Here is a 15,253-nt window from a genome sequence, read left to right on the forward strand (position 1 = left end):
CACAATATAAAGTTAGAAATACATACAGTCTCACAGAGGGAGGATTTGCATGACCTAGTGTGAAAGTTTCAAATCATCTCCACCAAAAAAATTGGAATGGCCCCAACTCAAATTCCAAAGTCCTGTGCTTTCTCCTTCCCCTGGCAACTTTTGAATCCAGTCAAGACCAGTCAAGCCACAGTAGGTCTGGAGCCTTCTCTGGCCAAGCCACTGTGCTCAGTGCTTCAGGGAAGATGAACAGACCGACAAACAGCCCACTGCTTACCCATTGCAGGCGAGAGGAAGCGGGTCTATAGAAGGGTATGCAAGATAAAGGGAAGGTTAAGGTTAAGACAGGGCAACATGGTGGGTATCAGATGAATTTGCAAGAAGTGAGAGCTGCTCTGAGTTCTGGTGGTGCAGTCATTTGAGGTGAGAGGGTGGGTAAGATCTGGGGACTGAGCGGGGAGATAGGGGTTAGATTTGTTGACGAGGGTCGCGGGCCACAGTGAGGACAGTAATAACAGCCAACACATTGCAAGTTTTTACTATGGGTCCTGGAACTGTGCCTTTTGGGCATTATGGTCTTTAATGAGGTAGGTGATAGGGGTATCAAGATTCAAGCCCAGATCAGCAAATTACCAAGCACGAGCTCTTAACCACTGTGCCTTCACTGTGCTGGGCATGTCCACAGGCTTGTCTACTGGCACAATGTCAGCTGAGCGAAGAGTAGAATGAAACCCAGAAAGGCAAGCGGGCTAGGTAACAGGGCTGTGGAAGCAAGTATTTGGTAGCAATGTGGGATCATTGACCTAGGCCACCAAGGGAGCCCCTGGTCAGGTAGGCTTCCTCTCTGATGCTGATGTATGTGATGGATAAGAGAAGGTAGAGAGAAGGTAGAGAAGGAGCAAGGACGGGCTTAGCAGAGGATTATTCCAGGGTCTCCCTGAGCTGACCCAGGCTTCTGATCGTGGCTTTGGGGCTTTGAGCAGATAGCAAAGACCTCTTGCAAGAAGAGTGGTAATTAATATACCTTGTCCTTCAAAAGATCCTGAAAAGGCCTTGTCACCTCGGAAAAGACTGGTGGGTGTCCTAGGGCTGCAGAGGTCACCACCCCAGGCCCTGCCTTTAGGATGAGATTTTAATGTTTCAGGCAGAACTGTTAATTCATGGGTTTATTAGCATCTGTAATAAGCTTGGTACACTTCTTTCTTCTCCCTTTTGCTTGCCTGGCATTGTAAACACACATACTTTTTCACGCTTTTTTTCCCTAAAGATTTATTTATTTATTTGAGAGAGAGAGCAGGGGAAGGGGCAGAGGGAGAGAATATCCAAGCTGACTCCAGCTGAGTGTGGAGCCTGATGCATAGGCTCGAACCCACGACCCGGAGATCACGACTTGAAACCAAGAGTCGGATGTTCAACTGACTGAGCCACCCAGGTGCCCCTTTTCATGCTCTTCTTTTGACTACAGTGATGGCCTATGGTTAGATTTTATGGTTGTTTCCAGAAATCCCTTCTTCACAGAAGCTTCCTAGGATGGAAACGAAGGCACAATTTGGTATGTAACACTTAATCGTAGGGTTGTGGGGACCTTGGGTTCTCCTGTTGTCCACATCAGTAAGAGTAGAGCGGACCCATCTTCTTCCCTGGGACGATTGACCAACGGCGGGATACGGTCCTGCCCTAGGTGGGTCAGTTCATGGGAGAAAACTATGAAATTCCTGCTAGAGGGTTTTTAATTTAAAGTGTCTGGCTGTATTTACACAAAGCCAGACATGAAAATATTGTCCGGCCTTGACTTGTTTGCTTTCTTTCTGAAGCCAGACATACTGGTAATTCAGAACCAATCCTCTTCCTATAATGAAAATGGATTCCTGTTTCCTTGTAAACTTTCCTCAAGTGACAGAGGAAAGGAACAGCCTCCTAAGTAAATATCTTCTAATCTGTGCATCAGTGGGGCGCCTGGGTGGCTCATGGGGTTCAGCGTCTGCCTTCAGCTCAGGTCATGATCTCCAGGTCGTGGGATCGAGCCCCACATTGGGCTCCCAGCTCAGTGGGGGAGTTTGCTTCTCCTTCTCCCTCTGCCCCTCCCCCTGCGGGTGCTCTCTCTGTATCTCTTTCTTTCTAATGAATAAGTAAAATCTCTAAAAAAAAAATAATCTGTGCATCAGGGTTACATGCGTATACAAGGATTTCGGAGAGGACTTGAAGATTCTGTAATTCCGCAGGCCATCTTTTAGAAAGTACACAATCAGGGTTGAGAACAAATAAATATAAAAATGAGAAAAAAGGGGCGCCTGGGTGGCACAGCGGTTGGGCGCCTGCCTTCGGCTCAGGGCGTGATCCCGGCGTTGTGGGATCGAGCCCCATATCAGGCTCCTCCGCTATGAGCCTGCTTCTTCCTCTCCCACTCCCCCTGCTTGTGTTCCCTCTCTCGCTGCCTGTCTCTATCTCTGTCAAATAAATAAATAAAAATCTTAAAAAAAAAAAAAAAACTACTTCTGTAGAACAGCAGCCTTTTCCCAACTAGAACGTTCTTTCATGTCGTGCTATTTCCAGCGTTCACAGGGGTCGTGCAAGTGCCATTAGTTTTGTGGAAAATCTGCTTTTGTTGAAAGATTTTTAAAAAGCCCCCTATAGTCTGTGGCCTGTGGATGTTCTATGAGTTAAGTGCCTCAATACGAATGATTTTAAAATATTACATGTTGGTCCAGGTCCAATTTCATATTTAGAACTTCTGCAAATTAAAATTTTCAGATTGATAAAAAAATTTAACTTTAGTATCTGTTGCACACATTTTTTTCCCTAACAGATGGGAAAATTCAATATTACAAAATCAAAAAATTATAAGACCTTCTGTATTTGGATACTATATAATTTTAAAGATTTTGGGGGGGGCGGTGGGAGAGGGAGAAGCAGGCTTCTCCCCCTGGGGTGCCTGGGTGGCTCAGTCCTTAAGCTCAGGGTGTGATTCCAGGGTCCTGGGATCGAGCCCCACATCAGGCTCTTCTGCTATGAGCCTGCTTCTTCCTCTCCCACTCGCCCTGCTTGTGTTCCCTCTCTCGCTGGCTGTCTCTANAAAGTACCCACTCAACTCCTAGGCATGTGCAAATGCACAAGTGATTGTCCGATCTTAATAATTTGAATTTATCATTTACAAGGCAGTTATTTGTTTCTTTTTGAGATTTGCCTCTCTGCAAAGTAGACACAGCAAACATGACAAAGCAGGTGAATGCCACGATTCCTCCATCTGCATAGGTCACATTTGTTTGTGTGAGCACACGATAGTCATTTCCTTGGTTTTTAAATTTTTGTTCATACCCACACACAAAGTAATAATACATTTTTGTTTACATGTGCTTTGTACTATTTGCATACCCAGAGTGAGGACATTGACCCCGGCAGCAGTGCAGCTGTTGTGCTGCGCCGCCCTCGGCCCTTGCCACTCTGGGGCCAACTGCATTAAAAGTAGCAGCCAGCAAACCAGGCGGACAGGTTTGTTATGCTGATGGGCGTCGTGAGGAGGAGGGCACCGGGGTGGCTCAGTCGCGTAAGCATCCGATTTTGGATTCTGGCTCAGGTCATGTTCTCAGGGTCCTGAGATTGAGCCTTACCTGGGATTGTCCCCGCTCAGCAGGAAGTCTGCTTGAGATTCTCTCTCTCCCTCTCTCTTTGCCCCACCCCCCACTCTCTCTTTCCCTCGCAAAATAAATAAATAAACAAATCTTTTAAAATATGGTGGGGAGGTTCACTACTACAAACAGGAGGCAGTCCTGGGGAAAACCCTCTCAAGTCCCAAGAAAAATTTTAAGAACAGGAAAACCCCCAAATGTTGTCACTTAAAACAGAAGTCTTTTAGGGAATGTGTTTCTTACATTCTGCAGGATTCCACTTTTCCTACATCTGGATCCTGTCCCCCAGATACGGTAACAGAAATGGCCTTGCTCAGCTATCTAGAAGCTTAATTTGCAACATTAGGGAGAATTTCATTTTCCTCATGGTGCTTAATGTCACTGTCTTAGCTTTTATTAAATTTGCTGTTTGAAACCTACCAGATTCTGGTGTTTAGTGCCTTTGGGATATGGAGAGGCCAAAAGGTTATTTACTGCCAAATGATCAAACCCTCCCTGTGGACCTTGTTACCTTCCAGAAAAGCCGTTCTGGAGTTACTAGTAGTTCATTGCTTTTTGATCATCTAATACGTTTATCTGGACAGTGAGTACCTAAGATCCTGTCCAGGTCTCTGTTAGAAGATGGACCCCCCCCCCCATACATGTTCTTCTGTGAGAGGCTGCTCTCTCAACTGTGAAGAAACACACGATTCAGTCACTTTGCTATTTTAATTGGTGACATAATTGGTACCTTGTTAGTGTTCTCATGAAAACATACATGCCTGTTGCCCCGATGACTACCCTCCATTCCTCCTCTATTTTTTCCCCCACATCGTTCGTCAACATGCGGCGTGGCTCACGTCTGTCTCTTACCTCCAACTCTGCTAAAATACAGGAACTACAAGGGCAAAGATCTCGTGGGCTGACTCGGGAGGTCTGTAAGGTGTCTGTACTGAATCCCCCACGTCTGAACCGTGTCTGGCACATAGCAAGTGCTTAACAAATGCTTGAATAAATGAAGAGTTAAGTTAACAATATGGCCTTTTTTGCTCATGGGAGAGGAGCATCTGTTAGCTTTTCACGTTTGTATCATTTCCGCGTGGTTAAATACCACAACTTTACAGATTTACCCCCGGCCCCCTTCCCTTAGGTGCCTCAGCACTGGCCAAGCTGGGTCCTTGGCCGCACACCCTGCTGTGCTCTCACAGGTGCTTGCTATAGGTTATCCAGGTGTTGCCTGGGAAGGTGAAGTCAGACCCTGACCTGCTCAGGAATGCTACCCAGTGTGAGCGCTCAGTTGACAAAAGAGAGCTCCCCCCACCCCCGCTTTGGTATTTCGAATACAATATTATCGCACGACATTTTCCCAAGCTGTATCCTGTTTTGTAATGTTTTGAAAACTAGGGAGAACACTCATAAAATAACCCTTGAACATCGGCAGGAGTACTGGACTGTGCAGTTTCTGGGAACCAGTTTTTATTCATTCCTCCGCTCTGCAGGAATGTTTGTAGCGTTCCTCTCTGACATTACTTATGTCACTGACAAATTTCTGGTAACAAATAACTATTGCTTTCATCTTTAAAGAAACAGATTTATTTTTTTAGTAATTAACAGCTAACCTATACAGAGAAGAATTTCTCCCTCGATCTATATTCAAGTCTGGCAGTCCAGGGAACCTTCATTTTTCCTTCTAACTTGAGAAATGTTGGGGGTATGGGGAAAGAAGATGGACTCCTGGTCCTCCGTCCCTTTTATGCTCGGTTCATTCTAGGGGACAAAACCACAGGTAAGGCTGCTGTAGTCACTTTCTTTGTGTGCTCTTGAATTGAATCTATCCCTTTATCTCGCTGACCATCAGTTTTCATTTGTAAAATGAGCATCCTTACTCATCTCTGAAATTCTAGGACTGAGGAACATCCGTATTGCTAGTAACATGAAAACCGAATGATGGGGTAGCCGTTGAAGACACCCCAGTGACCTTGGGCAGGTGGCAATCTGCCTGGTCATTGCATTATGCCTTTTTGTAAAAACACTTCTTTTTAGTCTGATCTCAAAAGTCATCTTTTTTTTTTTTTTTAAGATTTTATTTATTTATTTGACAGAGATAGAGACAGCCAGCGAGAGAGGGAACACAAGCAGGGGGAGTGGGAGAGGAAGAAGCAGGCTCCCAGCGGAGGAGCCTGATGTGGGGCTCGATCCCATAACGCCGGGATCACGCCCTGAGCCGAAGGCAGACACCCAACCGCTGTGCCACCCAGGCGCCCTCAAAAGTCATCTTCTAGATTTGGGGCACCTGGCTGCCTCAGTGGGTAGAGCATGCAACTCTTGATCTCGGGGTTGTAAGTTTGAGTCCCACGTTGGGTGTAGAGAGTACTTAAAAATTAAAAAAATTTTTTTAAAAAGTCGTCTTCTAGATTTGAAGTTTTAATTCAATGACAAGTTCAAGAGGGACAAATTTATTCAAGAATGTCTCAGGTATAATATAATCGTTTAGGTAAGAAAGAAAGCCAAATAGCTTCATAAATGTGGCTACAAGGTAACATACCTCTCCCCCTGTATGGGAGATTTAAAGCATGTAATAGCATTGGTTATGGGCCCCATTCAGTGATAGATACCGATAAATACCATCTCTGTTTGCCCTGAAGACTGTCATTCAACCTTAAGCGACTCCGAAAACTCACCTATAAATAGCTATGGTTTTGAGGCTACTCCAGTCCACTGAGCAGGGTGAGTGTTCCGGCCCCTGTGACGATGCCCGTAGGTGAGGTGGTCTGCAGGCTGGTCTGTGTTACGTAGCAAGCTTCAGACCCTTTCCCTTGGAGGGACTGAAGTGGTCTAAGGCTGCTGGTTCTTTGTGACTAAGCCGTAATGGAAACAGTAAATTTTTTAGCTATTGCATTTACTTGACAGGTCTTTTCTCAGACTGACTCATCCTTAAAACAGTTCCAGTTTAGGTTCACCTGGCTGGCTCAGTCGGAGGAGCATGTGACTCTTGATTTCAGGGTCGTCAGTTCAAGCCCCAGGTTGGTGAGATTATAAATAAACTTTAAAAAAAAATTTTTTTTTAAATCTAATTTCACCTAATGTAGCGACCCCCACAATGGTTCCAGCAATGGTACGTTCTAGAGCATAATGCCCGTGTATTATATAAATAATGATGCTTAGGTAATCTGGGTTTAAATTCTGCATATTTTTAGGCTATCAGTTGAGTCTGATATTCTTGAGTACCACACTTCTGAGTTTTCTTTTTTTTTTCTCATTCAGCATTTATTGAGAGTAGTATAAAGTCTTCATAAAAGGTATCTTTCCCCCGAAATCATTAGCTTCAGAGTATCTCAGCTGATTACTGTTTTTTTTTTTAATTTTTTTTTTTTTGATGTAGCTTTTCCACACTTTGCATTTTTACAGACTGCTTTTGTAGTTAACATGTCAGTGCAGTGTGACTAGTTCTAGGCAAAATGTAATTAATGGGGTGGACTGGTTACTTTCACATGTCTGAACGTGCAGTGTTCAGACTCACAAGCGAGCACAGGGCAGTTATCCTGCTATATTCGTTGGCTAGAGCTGCCACAATAAGATGTCACAACAGGTGGCTTAAACAACAGAAATTTATTTTCTCCCAGTTTTGGAGGCTGCAAAGTCCAAGTTCAAGGTGTCAGCAGGTGTACTTTCTCGGAGGCCTCTCCTCAGCTTGTGGCTGGCCACCGGCTGGCTGTGTCCGGTCATTCCCCTACATGTGCGTATCACTGGCCTCTGTGTGTTTCAGTCTCCTTTTATAAGGATACCTGTCATTAAAAAAAAGAAAAAAGTGGCGCTGGTGCCTGGGTGGCTCAGATGGTTGGGCATCTGCCTTCGGCTCAGGTCATGATCCCGGGGATCCTGGGATCGAGCCCGAAATCAGGCTCCCTGCTCAGTAGGAAGCCTGCTTCTCCTCCTCCTCTGCTGCTCCCCCTGCTTGTGCCCTCTCTCCCCCTCTCTGCGTCAGATAAACAAATAAAATCTTAAAAAAAGAGAAAGGATACCTGTCAGGTTGGATTTGACCCACCATAACGGTCTCTTTAACTTGACCCCCTCTCTGAATACAAGCACATTGTGATGTGCTGGGGGTAGGGCCTTCAACGTCTGAATTTGGAGAGGGCACAGTTCAGCCCAGGACACCTGTCTGCATGATTGGCAGAACTGCAAAGTCAGGGTTCAGTGGCCTTAGTGGACGGGAACTTAGAGGTGGTCTAGACCAGGCTCCTGCCCCCCATGCAGGAGGCTCTTCTGCCTAAACACAGATTTAGGGAGTTTCTCCATAACAGGAAGCCAGTTACTCCACCTTAGGGAAAACATGCCTCCCCCCAGCTGTGCTGCCTTCTGGAGCTGTATAGAACAAACTCAACTCCCTTTTCCACAGGGTGGCCCTCTAAGTATTTGAAAACATTGATCCTGTCTTTTCCTTTAATCTTTTCTCCTCTAGGCAAAACATTGCCAGAGAAAATAAGCCGTCTCCCATTTAAAGAGAAATGCCAGGGGCTTATTATATATTTTGAGTGTGAATGTGCTTGATGGAAGCTTGCCAAGTATAACTGGGTTTCAATTTCAATATTCCCGCCTTTTAAGAATCGTTAAATTTCTCCAGCTCTTTCGAATGTGAGAACCTAGTTGGCTTTCCATCAAGGACTACGTACCAAAAAAGAATGGCTTCGAGAGGAGATAAGTACTTGGATGGAGAAGCATATAAAGGAGGCTCCGTATCAGGGATGTTGCTAAATGAGCCGAAGCCAAGTAGGGTGAAGAAAATGTCAATGTACTTCGATACATATTTCTAGTGTTGGAATTACAGTCACTCCTTCAGCGTTCACTCACCAGGATCCTCAGCACACAGCCTGCACGGTGGGCTAAAGACCAGAGTAAGATCATGTCCACTTTGCAAATAATTGCCTGTCACGAAGAAATTGAAGATGCTTTCCTTTCCACATTAGTAGCTTTCCGCCGAGCCCAGCTTGGTGGCCTCATTGTCTGAGCTCGGTGAATGAACTTTTTACAAAAGAGCAACGTTTTCCTCATGTGTGTCAAATTTTTGGCCTTAAACACACACCAGTTGTGTTCATTTTTCCATTCATTACTCAAATGCATTAGGATTCTCGAAGTGTCGTCTTGATACATGGATCGCTGTGGGAATCTGATGCTGACCAGCTTCTTAATCCCTCGGGTGGCTTATAGTGTCCTTTCTGTCCTAAAAATCTTCTGAAAATCTTACAGTGATAGATCTCCTTGTGACGCCATTTATCACATGCTGGGTTCTTAGGAGTTCTTTCAGTCGAGAAACCCATGCCCTTCACTTCTGGGAAATTATTTCATCCACTCCCCTCTTTTTCTTTGTTCTCTTTTTGGAATTACTATCATTCAGATTTTAGACCTTCTGGAATGGCCCTCATTAAAACTTTTTTTTTCTCTATTATTTATCTCTTTGTATTTGGCTCTATTATCTGGGAAAATGTCCTAAAGACTAGATTTCATTTCATTATTTTGTTTTTAATTTCTAAGAACTGAGTTTTTTTCCTAAACATTCATTGTTGAAATATCCTGTTTTTTTCTTGGCTGCATTATCTTTCTTTCTTTCTTTCTTTCTTTTTTTTTTTTAAAGATTTTATTTATTTATTTGACAGAGATAGAGACAGCCAGCGAGAGAAGGAACACAAGCAGGGGGAGTGGGAGAGGAAGAAGCAGGCTCATAGCGGAGGAGCCTGATGTGGGGCTCGATCCCATAATGCCGGGATCACGCCCTGAGCCGAAGGCAGACGCTTAACCGCTGTGCCACCCAGGCGCCCCTGCATTATCTTTCTGAGGATTGCTTTGAAGGTTTATTCTCTGCATTGCCTGTCTCTTCCCAATTGCTTTTTTGTCTTTCATAATAGGTGTTTTCGTTACGTACCTGATTGGGGGCTGGTTTGTCATGTGTAAAAATTGGTTGGGGGGGGCGCCTGGGTGGTTCAGTCAGTGAAGTGTCTGACTCTAGATTTTGGCTCAGATCAAGCCCCGTATCAGACTCCATGCTGGCATACAGGCTGCTTAAGATTCTCCCTCTGCCCCACCCCCCTGCTCCTGTATGCTCTCTCTCTCCTCTCTCACTCCAAATGAATGAATAAATAAATAAATAAGAATAAAAAATAAGAACTGGTTGGGGTCTGTGTTACTGGGGCAAGGTGGCCATCCCTGGATGGTGATCTGGTTGATGTTAACATGTCTATTCTTGGGCTGGTGCAATTCCCCCAAGAAGACTCTTGTTTCCTGGAGTATTCAGGCTCATTTCTGGAGCCTCATGAGGGAGAGAGTCTGGGAGTGGGGTATGTAAATTCCTCTTGCTTTTCGTAATGGCGTGCTCTGGTGTCCCTTCGAGTCTCTGCTCCCCTTACCTCCCACCTTCTTGGCCTGGAGACCACGTTTCACTCCTGTCATCTCTGGGAAAGGTGAGTGAAGAATGTCTGGCCATACAGACTGGCGGGGGGGGGGACCTAGGGTCTTTTTTTTTTTTCCTTAAATAAAATTTTAAAAATTGTGGTAAAACACCTGTAACAAAATTTGCCACGCTAACCACTTTTAAGCACCCAGATTAGTGGCATTCAGCACATTTCCGTGTATAACCATCGGCACCATCCGTCTCCAGATCCCTTTTGATCTTGTGAAACTGGAGGTCTGTACGTGAAAAACAAGATCTCATTCCCTCATTCCCTGCGCCCGTTCCTGGCAGTCCCCGTGGTCTGTCTCTGAATTGAAGTACTCTAGGTGCCTCATAGAGGAGGGATCTGCCCTTGGGCGAATGGCTTATTTCACCGCTAGCATCATGTGTTCAGGGTTTGGCTAAGTTGTAATAATGTGACAGGATCTCTGTCCGTTTTAAGGCTGAGTAACATTCCCCTGTGTGCAGGGATCACATTTCCTTCACCCATTCATCTGTATCTTGGATCTGGGCTTAGGCTGGAGAATTCTAGGAGAGTGGAAGGGCCCCCTCTAAACTGGGCACTGAGGTAGTGAGGGCGCTTCTGTGGTGGGGTATCTTGGTAATTTCTGTCTCAAAGGCGAGGAAATTAAAGCAGGGATAGGACTGTTACTGGGAAGGTGGCAGAAAGAATGGAACGTTCTGGGCCCCTGGCTGGCTCCCCGAGGTAGAGCTTGTGAGTCTTGATCTCAGGGTCATAAGTTCTACTTTAAAAAAGAGAGAGAAAAAGAAAAAAAGAGGGGGAATGTTCAGTTAGGTTTGAAGTTTCAGAGCTGTTCTCTGGCCACCTGTCACTATTTAGCACTTGAAATTCTGCTAATACTGTTTGCCATGTGCTTTGTGAATAAAATACATCCTGGGTGTCAAAGACCTAGTACAACAAAAAGATTGTGAAATAGCTCATGAATCATTTTTTATAGTGAGTACGTGTGGCTGTAACATTATGTTAATATTGGGTTAAATAAAGCATAATAAAATTAACCTCAATTTTTGTTTTTACTCATTTTGATGGGGCTACTCTAAAACTTTAAGTTGTGTATGTGGCTTTCTTGGAGGTTCACACCCTGGTTCAGGAGGACAGATGTGGAATGCCAGGGGCGCTGGGCAGATCACTCCCATTGCTCCGAGTCTACCTGCAGCTGGTTCCCCCACCCCGACTCCCCGACTGCTTTCTGTTAAGAATTCAGGCAAATTAAGATCCTCTCTTTCACTTCTGGAAAAGCGAGAGGAAAAGATGCTCAGAGTGATTACTTCTAGCTCAAGATGATACTTCTCTTCTTGGGGTGCATTTCTTTCTTTTTTTTTCATTTCTTTTCTTTTGGTAAAGATTTTATTTATTTGAGAGAGAGCGGGAGAGAGCATGAGCAGGGGGAGGTGGAGGGGGAGAGGGAGAAGCCGACTCCCCGCTGAGCAAGGAGCCGGCATGGGACTCCATCCCAGGACCCTGGTATCATGACCTGAGCCGAAGGCAGACACTTAACGACTGAGCCACCCAGGCACCCCTTGGGATGCATTTCTGAAATATTGATGATAAAGGGGCATTCTTGCCTTTCCAGAAATATTTTTCAAAGGTTCTTCAAAATGAGGCTTATCTATATTGAAAGCAGTATTTTTCAGCCTTTTTTTTCATTATCGCTCCAGTAAGGAATCTTTTCAGATATTTCCTAGTCTCCCCCCGTAGTATTTGGATAGCACAGATGTACTGTATATCAGTTTCGGTACTGTGTATCTATCTACTCTCTGTGCTTCGTACACACATAGCCTCCCCATCATGGACCAGTGTTCTTCTCATCGGAAGCAGTTATCACCTGTGTTGAAGTGCATGGTTTTTTCTTGTTTTTGTTTTGTTGTTGTTGTTTTGAAGTGTATGGTTTAAAGTGAGCTAACAGCTAACATTTATTCTGCTTCTAGAATATACTCAGTAGTGCTAGTGTTAACCTTCATTTGTACCTCAGAATAACATTACCGTGGGTGATATATTTATTTTCCCATCAGTTGAAGCCCAGAGACTTCAATACTTTGTCCCTAGCCATAGAACCAACAGAGTCAGAACTAGAAGCCAGCTTTTCAGACTGTGGAATCCTCTTTTGACAATGCCAGAGACAGGGGTGTTCAGACTTAAGATGAATGGAGGGTTCGAACGCGAGGCATTCAGGAAAGAATTGATTCCTATTCATGTACGTGACCAGATCTGGAAGTTTCTATTTCATAATTTTTAAAAGATTACACTTAAACTTCAGTCTCCTTTCGGCTTGCTAATTTCTGTGTTCCAGTGATTGGAGAGTTGAAGATCATGATATTTTGGACCACAGTGCAGTTTTGTAGAATATCAGAGGCCTTGCTCGGGGGTTCAAGGTCTGGTAGTGCTGGACCCCACCCTGTCCTCCCCAAAGCCAGGTGTCAAATGAGCTTGCATTCTAACCATAAAAGTAACAATTGTGGAAGATTTGTAAAATGTAGGAAACTGTCGGGGTACCTGCGTGGCTCAGTTGGTAAAGCGTCTGGCTCTTGATATCAGCTCAGGTCTTGGCCTCAGGGTTGTGAGTTTCAAGCCCCAGGTGGAGCCTAGTTTAAAAAAAAAAAAAAGGAAAATAATGAGAGATTGTCCATAATTCCACTATGTTTTGCTGTTGTTATTTTTCATTCTGGGCCTTCCTCCTCAGCCTAACGTACATACATGCACCGTAAGCAGAATTGGGGGCGCCTGGGTGGCTCAGTTGGTTAAGCGTCTGCCTTCCGCTCAGGTCATGATCCCAGAACCCTGGGATCAAGTCCTGCATCGGGCTCCCTGCTCAGTGGGGAGTCTGCTTCTCTCTCTGCTGCTCCCCCTGCTTGTGCTCTCTCTGTCTCTGTCAAATAAATAAAATCTTTAAAAAAAATGAAAAAATAAAAAGCAGAATTGGGATTATATTCAATATGTAGTTTATATTGTGCTTTTCACCCCGAACAAAGGTATGGACTTCTTTATCAATATAGCCATTTTCCTTGTCATTAACTGCTTCAAAGATATTCTTTTTGCAAATTTTCCAGCGAAGGGATTAGAGACACCGTTTTCCTACTAGTGGGACACTTAGGCTCTTCAAATATTGTACACCCCAAGCAGTAAATATTCTCATATGTAAATCTGTGCCTCTAATTTGGTCTGTTTCGCAGAAACAAAATGGCCAAATCAAAGGATGTAACAATATGGACTCAATAAGGGGAGAAATAATACTTGAATTACATCACGTTTATTATTTGTATTGAGTTTTTAAATGTTTTCCCCTTGCTTTGTTTTAAACTGTACTGTGAAGTGATTTTTAAATACCATTTTAGCTTTTCTGTTGTGTTACGACAGTCCCTTTGAGGAGCTATTCACATTATTTGTCTTGAGGATTTTGAGTCAGAGTAACCATGTCTATATAAACATGTCCAATTCAGCTGGACCATAAAATTCGATTAGCTGGTATTTGTCCAGTTTTATAGCCTGGGGGCAGAGCCCGGGAGAACCTACCCAACCTGCACGTGACTTGCCCGTGTCATCGAGACAGTGTTGGTGTCCATCTCTTGGCAGCGTTCAGCTCACCCTTAGATTATCTTGAAGCTTTTTTTTTTGCTTTTTTTTTTTTTTTAAAGATTTTATTTATTTATTTAACACAGATAGAGACAGCCAGCGAGAGAGGGAACACAAGCAGGGGGAGTGGGAGAGGAAGCAGCAGGCTCAGAGCAGAGGAGCCTGATGCGGGGCTCGATCCCATAACGCCGGGATCACGCCCTGAGCCGAAGGCAGACGCTTAACCGCTGTGCCACCCAGGCGCCCCTGCTTTTTTTTTTTTTTTTAAAGATGTTCTTACTTGAGAGAGAGAGAGCATGGGGGTGGGCAGAGGGGCAGAGAGACAGCACGACAACGTGGGTCTCTCTGGTCATGATCCCAGGGTACTGGGATCGAGCCCTGAGCCCTAGGCAGACGCTCAATGGACTGAGCCACGCAGGCGCCCCTGGAAGCCTTTAAAAGGAGTCACAGTGGTGAAGACGCTCCCTTAGGTTTCACCTGCTGTCTTTTCGCCTGAGGAAGAGACCTCACGGGTTTTGGTTGCTTTTCTTCCATGATAATGCCACCTTGGAAAGGCAGTGAAAGGGCGTGCGGAGGCCTGGGTATGGTGTCTGCATCTTCCCATTTCCCCAGTTCTCACACTTGGGTTTAATACTCACCCCCTTGGAGGCAGGCAGTTAGGGAACTTAGCATCAGTTCTCATTCTGTTTTACGGGCCCCTGCCTCCTCCCCCTCAGGAAAGAGAGTAAAGCACTCATCTTTATGGTGGTTATTCGTCTCCTGGACCTCCCACCCTGCAGACCGAGGCCGCTCGAGTTCCTGACCTGTTTCCCTGCTTTGTGTGACACACCAGACTGCTGACCACCTTTTCCACCTTTAGTCCACTCCACCCTTGGTTTCTGATGGCACTTCCTCCTTGATGGCCTCTAATCTCTGTCCGTATTCCGTCCTTTTTCAAATTCCTCTTCCTCGGGGTTCCAGACCTTTCTTACTTACATCATTACGTTCAGATGATCTCATAGATTTGCACAACTTCAGCTGCCTTCCCCTGACCTCATGGGCATCTTTCCGTTAGCACATGACCTTTGACGCCTTGCCCATTCCTACCTTGTCATGTGTCCTCCTCCTTGCCATTACTGCCCTGTACCTTTTTAATATCACGGTTCAAATTATGTGTCAGCTCTGCTCCAAAGCCTCCCATGGGCCCTTGGAGCCTTTAGAATTAGTGCAAAATTCCTTAAAAAAAGAAAAAAAAGCTTTAATGAGATACAATTCATATATTTCAATTGCCTCATTGAAAGCATAGATTGCAGTGGTTTGTAGTATATTCACAGAATTGTACCACCACCCCAATGAATTTTTAGAACATCTTGGTTCTCTCCTAAAGAACCCCCAAACCTGTTAGCAATGAGCTATACTGGATGGAGTGTGCCCGTGTCTGCCTCCAGATGTGTCTACCACTGGATGAGCCCCCAAGGCCAAAGAATAATAGCTAAGTGTATCCCTGGGTGCACAGTGTAATTAACACAGAGCAAGAACGTGGCAAATATTTGTTGAATGAACCATGAAGATTAGGGAAAAACACCTTTGCTGTCCTCTGCCTGTTTGCAATATGGTAAACATTTTCCCATAATTTTTGCTTTG

At 44.7% G+C, this 15,253-nt stretch overlaps 1 protein-coding gene across 1 annotated transcript in view; it reads left to right on the forward strand.

The window, feature by feature from the left end:
* The window catches only part of AKAP12 (A-kinase anchoring protein 12), a 94,943-nt gene that overhangs the window by 54,907 nt on the left and 24,783 nt on the right, over positions 1-15,253 (forward strand). The window lies entirely within an intron of this gene.

Source organism: Ursus maritimus, unplaced genomic scaffold (genome assembly GCF_017311325.1).
Source record: "Ursus maritimus isolate PB19 unplaced genomic scaffold, ASM1731132v1 scaffold_13, whole genome shotgun sequence".
Classification (NCBI taxonomy): Eukaryota; Metazoa; Chordata; class Mammalia; order Carnivora; family Ursidae; genus Ursus; species Ursus maritimus.